The 6,424-nt window shown below is 38.9% G+C and overlaps 1 long non-coding RNA gene across 2 annotated transcripts; it reads right to left on the bottom strand.

Annotated features, from left to right (window-relative positions):
- Window positions 1-545: 545 nt before the first annotated feature.
- Window positions 546-1,818, bottom strand: LOC134211660 (uncharacterized). Of its 2 annotated transcripts, none has more exons than XR_009979064.1 (4): window positions 1,391-1,818; window positions 1,245-1,321; window positions 1,116-1,187; window positions 546-1,040 (listed from the first exon to the last, which is right to left on the bottom strand). It is a non-coding gene; the product is annotated as an uncharacterized LOC134211660 (long non-coding RNA). The 2 variants fall into 2 exon arrangements; XR_009979065.1 differs by having other exon boundaries at window positions 546-1,034.
- Window positions 1,819-6,424: the final 4,606 nt, after the last annotated feature.

Raw genomic sequence — 6,424 nt, 5'->3', positions numbered from 1 at the left:
CCCTGACAAATTATTCAACAGCTGGAAGTTCTGTTACAACGCGTTGCAACGTGGCGAATACCCTCCCTTTTTAAGAATCCCCCAAACATGTTCCACATGAGTTTTGTAAAAACTCCCTCAATTGCACGTCAGTGGAATTGACCAACGGGCTGATTATCTTGAAAAAAGAAGGAAGAAGAAGGATAATTTTGAAACAAGACCTCCTTCTGACTTTGGGTTCAGGATCTTCAGGGTCGTTCATTGTGATTGATAGCTCATTCTCACTACGCTACCGTTCAGTTAAGGGACACTACTATCTGTACAGGAACGCTTAGGAATCGAATTGTTGACCAGATGGAGTACACGTTAAACGGGAAGAGGGGAAGTAATAAAACAGACCATACCGATAAGTGCTAGGAAATCCAAGGTTTCTACTTTCCATTGGATCACAGACCGACGAGGCTTGATGGCTCCTTGGTGAGCCCGGAATACGAAACAAACATCAAAAGCTAAGGAAACATCAATATTCTGGGCAACTTTCACTCATTAGTTATAAGGTAGAGGCATTTTTAACTATACAATGTTTATTGTGACGTCACATTTATAGGGGTACTTGCGCTTTGAGTTGTTGGTTGTTGGAACTGGATGATCTCGGTGACTCTGATGGTCGACGGGCCTGAATGTTGGTTTCGGCGTTTGGTCGAACTTCCATGACCGACGTTCCTTGGAAGTCGTCGGTGCGGTGAGGCTGAATCGTCCATTCGCCAGATCGTTGAGCATCCAGAGAGCGGCATAGTTTTCGAGCTCCCATGGCTCAGAAGTGGACGATCGATCGACGTAGGGTGACGATTGCCTCCGGTTTAGGGTGATACTCATTGTTGTTGAGAAAGATGGCGGAAAACAGCATTGGTTCGGTGTGGACTCGACACGTCTCACACGATAGCTACCGGAATTCCCTTTTCGGCGTTTTTCTCCTGACCATAGTGCATGTGCGACCAGACTGTCCGTCTAACCGCCGATTGGTTTTGCTGGTGAATAAAAGAAAAAGGTCCACTCTGGACCTACCAACCGTATTAGACCCCGTGACGTCACCTAAATTCCCTTTCTGTTCATTTGTTGTCACTATTAAAATTTACCTTTTTCTTGTTGTTCTGTTTGTGTGTAGGTTGTTCTAATATAATTTTATCACAGGCAGTACTTCAGCATAGCTATTAATTAATTAGACATTAGTTTTTAACACGAACCATAATTTTAACAAAACTAACCCTTATTTTGATTTTTAACGTACTAACAATTTTTAACTAACACAGCAACTAACATAGTAATAGTTTTTTTAGACAACCTATTTTTAAGAAAAAGAAGCTTTAAATATTAAAATTTCCACAGCACAATGAGGTAAATTCAATCTAACCTCAATTCTTCACGACTAGTTTACACACGCGCGCACTACTAACCGGTCCAGGATCACAAACGAAAAGAGAACTTTTCATTCTAGCATCCCGTTTTTATAGGATTCGGAAAATCATTATTTGCATATCTGATTTTTTTAGATGCCGTTTTGATACGCACCCTATTCGACATTTTACCTACACTCCATCTAGTAGTCAGTTATAAAGGACCAAGTAATGTTTTGTCCCTGGCTCAAACTGCTCGACAATCTTGCCCTTTCACTGACAGTGACGGATGAGAATGAGACATGACAACTCAGCTGCCATGCCGAAAAGAGAGTATCATCTTTTCAGTGTTACTCTTGAAAAGGATGTGAGGGATTTTGTTACGGGAAAATAGGAAAAGTCATAACTTGTGGTGGAGCTACAAGCTTCAAATGGAACCGAACGGTTACAATTTTAGAGGATTGATAAAAGATGAAGAAAGAGAAAATAAGGATGAAACTAAAGTACAAAAAAGAAGAAAATAGGAAAAGGAAGAAAAAGAAGGACAGATTAAAAAAGAAAGAAGAAGTATTAAGGAGGAAGGAAACAATAAACTAGAAGGAAAAGGAAAGACGAGAGGAAAAAGGATCAATTCCTCACTGTTCTTTTTTGCCTTTCTCGTATACAAAGTATACGTAAAGGCTATAGGATCACTCCAAAACCGAACTTTTGATAGAAGGCTCGGAGACCCATAGTGTTATATACCAATCGACTCAGCTCGACGAATTGAGGTGATGTCTGTATGTGTGTATGTATGTGTGTGTGTGTGTGTGTACAAAAATGTGAGACACACTTTTTGGTACTTAGCATTATTCGATTTGCTCGCAACAAGTTGCAGTCGACGCGGATTGCGGTCTAGTTGTTTCCTATTGAAAATTGGCTCGATCGGTCATTGCGTTCCAAAGTTATTGAAAAAACATTGTTTTTCTACCAAGGGTCCCCCCTTGGGAAAAAAATTCAAAAACGAAAAAAAAATTTTTTTTTCAAAGTTTGCAGCAATGCATTCAAATGACCGCAAATGCATATGAATTGATGGAAAAAGTAAAATCTATCCCCCTAAAGTGCTATTTCGACCTCTCTTATGTGTTTTTCTATTTTTTTAATGCGCGAGAAAGGCACCACCAACGCTAGGTGGATTGATCTGGGTTTTTCTCTTTTCACTTATCTTACTTCTTACTTTTGCCTACTCATCACTCATATCTCTTTCTTCTTGCTTGGCATTATTCACTATTCAGAGAACGATCTACTTCCACTTGGATCACTCCTATTTCTTTTGAGAAGACCGAGCACTGTCTAGTATTCAATCGACTAGCTTTTGCGCAATTGGTTCTGTGATCACTTCCTTCCGCCAATTCACGCCCCTTAGAGCAACGTTTCAGACCATGGCAACGCGCACAAGGATGATCCAATCATTATCAGATAGAATTCGGATAACAAGGACCAGTTGCATCACGAAGTAGCTGACCATGATCTTAGCTGAGATGTTGACTGACAACCAATGTTCTATGAATGACCCTGTGACTATAGAAGAAAGTTTACTCACCCTTCGTATACTGCTTTACAAACAGTGGCCATGGACTGAGCAAAATGATGCTAACCAACCCACAGTCTGAATACAAATCAATAAATGATGCTGCTGTGTCACATTTTGGAATTAAAATCGTTAGCTAAGAATTCAATCATAAGATTCCTAGATCGTTGCATTAATACGAAGATATTCAAAGTATTCTTGACCGTTGACAAATCCAGAATTTGAAAGTAAAGATAAAAAATGATTATTAGAGGATTTCCAACTAATCAAACATTGGGAAACTCTGCGTCAAATCTTCATCTGTTACCGCAGTGCAATGGAGTGCAATTATTCTCATAATTACTCTGCGCTGCGCTGACCGACCATAAACAGAGGATAAACAGCGTAATAAACCGATCGTCTCAGCTTTGCCCCCATGTGTGATATAAACATTCAAAACATTCTCTAACCTTTCGCGCAGGAGCCACTATCAGCGCGGATGATGCTGATTGAGGGCAAAAAGCGCCGAATGTCAAGGGTGCGGCCGGACAAGAGGGAGGCTTTGGGCGAGCCGCAACCAGCAGCAGCGGGCGGGTCGGTATAGGCCACGTCGTCGGTTAATAGGCAAATATGCGAGTTTCATCCGTTAGTGGCCTTGACGTCCGACGATAGTTCGACCGGTTTATAATTAGCATACGTAATAATAACTGCGGATCGTGCGACCAGTTGCAGCGGCGTTGATTGGAAAGATCAGAGTCGAGATCGAATGCAGGAAATCAACCTCAGATCGGAGTTAAAGGGTGCAATTATAAGATGAAATTGTAATGATTTCGTTCGGAAAGTGTTGCGTTACACGAGTGCCACAAAAAGTTGATTGATTAGGAGTTGTTCTGTATGTAAAATCAAATAAAGGCAAGAGAAGTAATGGGTGCTTGGGGAAAGCTAATTCTCGCTTAACTTTTCAAAAAGACCTAAGTAACATTTTTCTCATGAATTAATTTGAATACTGCAATCAATAGCTTTCATGTTGTTAAGTTGATTGCGTTGAACCTTTTGAAAAGTTAAGCGCGAATTCAATGTTATGATCATAATAATCTTTTGACAATTCTTAAACAAATAGGGTGCTGGGCCTGTTATGAAAAAAAAAACAATCTTTTGAAAGTGCATTTAAAAGCTTATCTGAAGTCAACCTTTTTTGGCATTTTGCTTTATAAATAAGACAGAAGTTTTACGACCGTGATCAATTTTTATTGAAGGATGCAGCGTTTGTGAAAGCAATGGGAAAGGTTAGAATCTGAAAGTTATCGCCAGGTTGTGACACACGCTCTCTATGAGTAGTATCGAGAACGATATGCCATTGGAATTAAATTTAAAAATTGATCACGGTCGTAAAACTTCTGTCTTATTTATAAAGCAAAATGTCAAAAAGATTGATTTCAGATTAGTTTTTAAATGCACTTAAAAAAGATTTAAAATCCACCGGGCTCATAATTTAAATATTTTTAATCTGCTATTGTTTACTACTCTCTTATACTTTTAATTGCGTGCTTTTGTCTACATTAAAAGATCAATCAAATTCCGTGCGTTCATAAATTAATGTTTGGGGGTCCCTCATGGGCTTTTAGGTAGTTGGTCCCAAAGTATTTCCAAACGGAATCCTTCAAGAAATTCCAAAAACCAAAATTTTCAAATATAATCCTAAAAGAATGTATAATGCGTTTTCAAATTAATTCCAGGAAAAATTCTCCAGTGGATTCCAGACGGAATAACCAAAACATTCTTACCAGGAATTCTCGAAATCATTCCAAAAGCAATTGACCTTTCCAGTCAAAAATTTTCATTTGCTCAATCGATTCTTTATTTAATTTAAGATCAACTTTTCCTAAGAGCCTATATTTATTTACGCCTCTAAGTATTTTTAAAATTTAAAAAATAAAATCTAAAAAGTGCTATTTTTCAATATTGGCCGAATGTTTGCTTGACTTTAAACGAACATCGGGTGAATTTTTCAGGACGGTTCATACGTGCAGCACTTTTTCGGTTTTTGTATTCGATTTTTGAAAAAAAAAAAGAGGTTTTATAAATATGGGTTTTTCGGGAAAGTTGACTTTAATCAAGCTAAAGAATCGACTGAGATGATTAAACGAGAAAGAATTTTTGACGGGAGAGGTCAATTATTTTTAGTCAAAAGTCGTTTCAGCTATGGAAGTGGAAGTTATGCTCATATGAATTTTAGTACAATTTTGCCTATCAAAATAATTTTTTATAACACTTGTAATAGAATAATACAAAGTTACCATCAATCAATAAAGTGAATCTAATTAATCTTCTTGATTTGCCATACGCTTCCGCATCAAGACGCAAAACCCTTAATGCTGGCCTTCATCGCACTCTCGGGTCGCTTGAAAGTATGCTGAATGAGTACTCTTATAATTAACCCCTATGATGCCTTCTCGTGACTACAGAGTATTTTTTCTCAAACAAACCTTCCTGCACGATTATTAAACTGAAACCACTTCACGACCTTTGATCTACTAAGCACCCACTTTGCACTCTCATCAACACCAATTTGTTACACAAATATCTAAGAAGCATCGTGCAGAGGAATTTCCCAATGACCAATTGCACCCTTTTAGCGTGAAGTGCAATAAACTGTCCACCTGCCATAAATTACAGAGCCAAGAGTTCAGCTCGCACCAAATGGCGTATCCGATGGAACCGCCACAGTCCTCCAAATGTTCTCTCAAGTGAAACGACATTGCCTCCACGCTGTTGCTGATGATGGTGGTGGTGGTGGTTTCTTGCAAACCCCTCTTGTGGGCAGCTTTTATGAATCGAAATCATTATTGCGCCAATTTCGATCGCCGGGTGCCGGGCGGACCCCCGAGATACCAATCGCTGACCATATTCTAGTGCTGCTGATTGGCTTTCGCGAACCAACAGGCCAGTTGCACTTGAAAAAAAAACGCATTCATACGCCAATAAGCTAAATACTTCGTTCACAACAGAGCAGCTCTCGTTCTTGGTACTGGTCGGATTAATTTGTTGCATATAATTATGGGGTCGCACAGTGTTTCGTGTGGTCGGAAGTCATGAGCAAAAATCTGCACATCCACATTTGTTTTTTTTTTTAATTAGAACAACTTCATTTTTGCAATTCCTGATCAATAAACCTGGTTTACAGTTGGCATTTGAGCTATAAAACGGCTTACTTTTCCATACCAATGACATCGGTGCTTTAATGAACATTATGCAACTCAAATGGGTTGCATATTAGTAGTTTGTGCAACAAGTTGCAAAAACATGATTTTTTCAGCACGAGTCTTACGTTTATCGAACGAGGCTTGCCTAGTTGGATAAATACTATGAGTGCTGAAAAAATCGAAGCTGCACACGCTTTGTTTTGCAATGACGAAAAATTGACTTAAATATGACAAATATGTACCAAAATTATACTTGTACCTGTCCAATTCCTTCCAGAATGTACTCCACATGATCATTC

Source organism: Armigeres subalbatus, chromosome 1 (genome assembly GCF_024139115.2).
Source record: "Armigeres subalbatus isolate Guangzhou_Male chromosome 1, GZ_Asu_2, whole genome shotgun sequence".
NCBI lineage: Eukaryota > Metazoa > Arthropoda > Insecta > Diptera > Culicidae > Armigeres > Armigeres subalbatus.
Note: the sequence above shows the minus strand (reverse complement) of the source record. Positions and strands in the feature narration are given on the sequence as shown.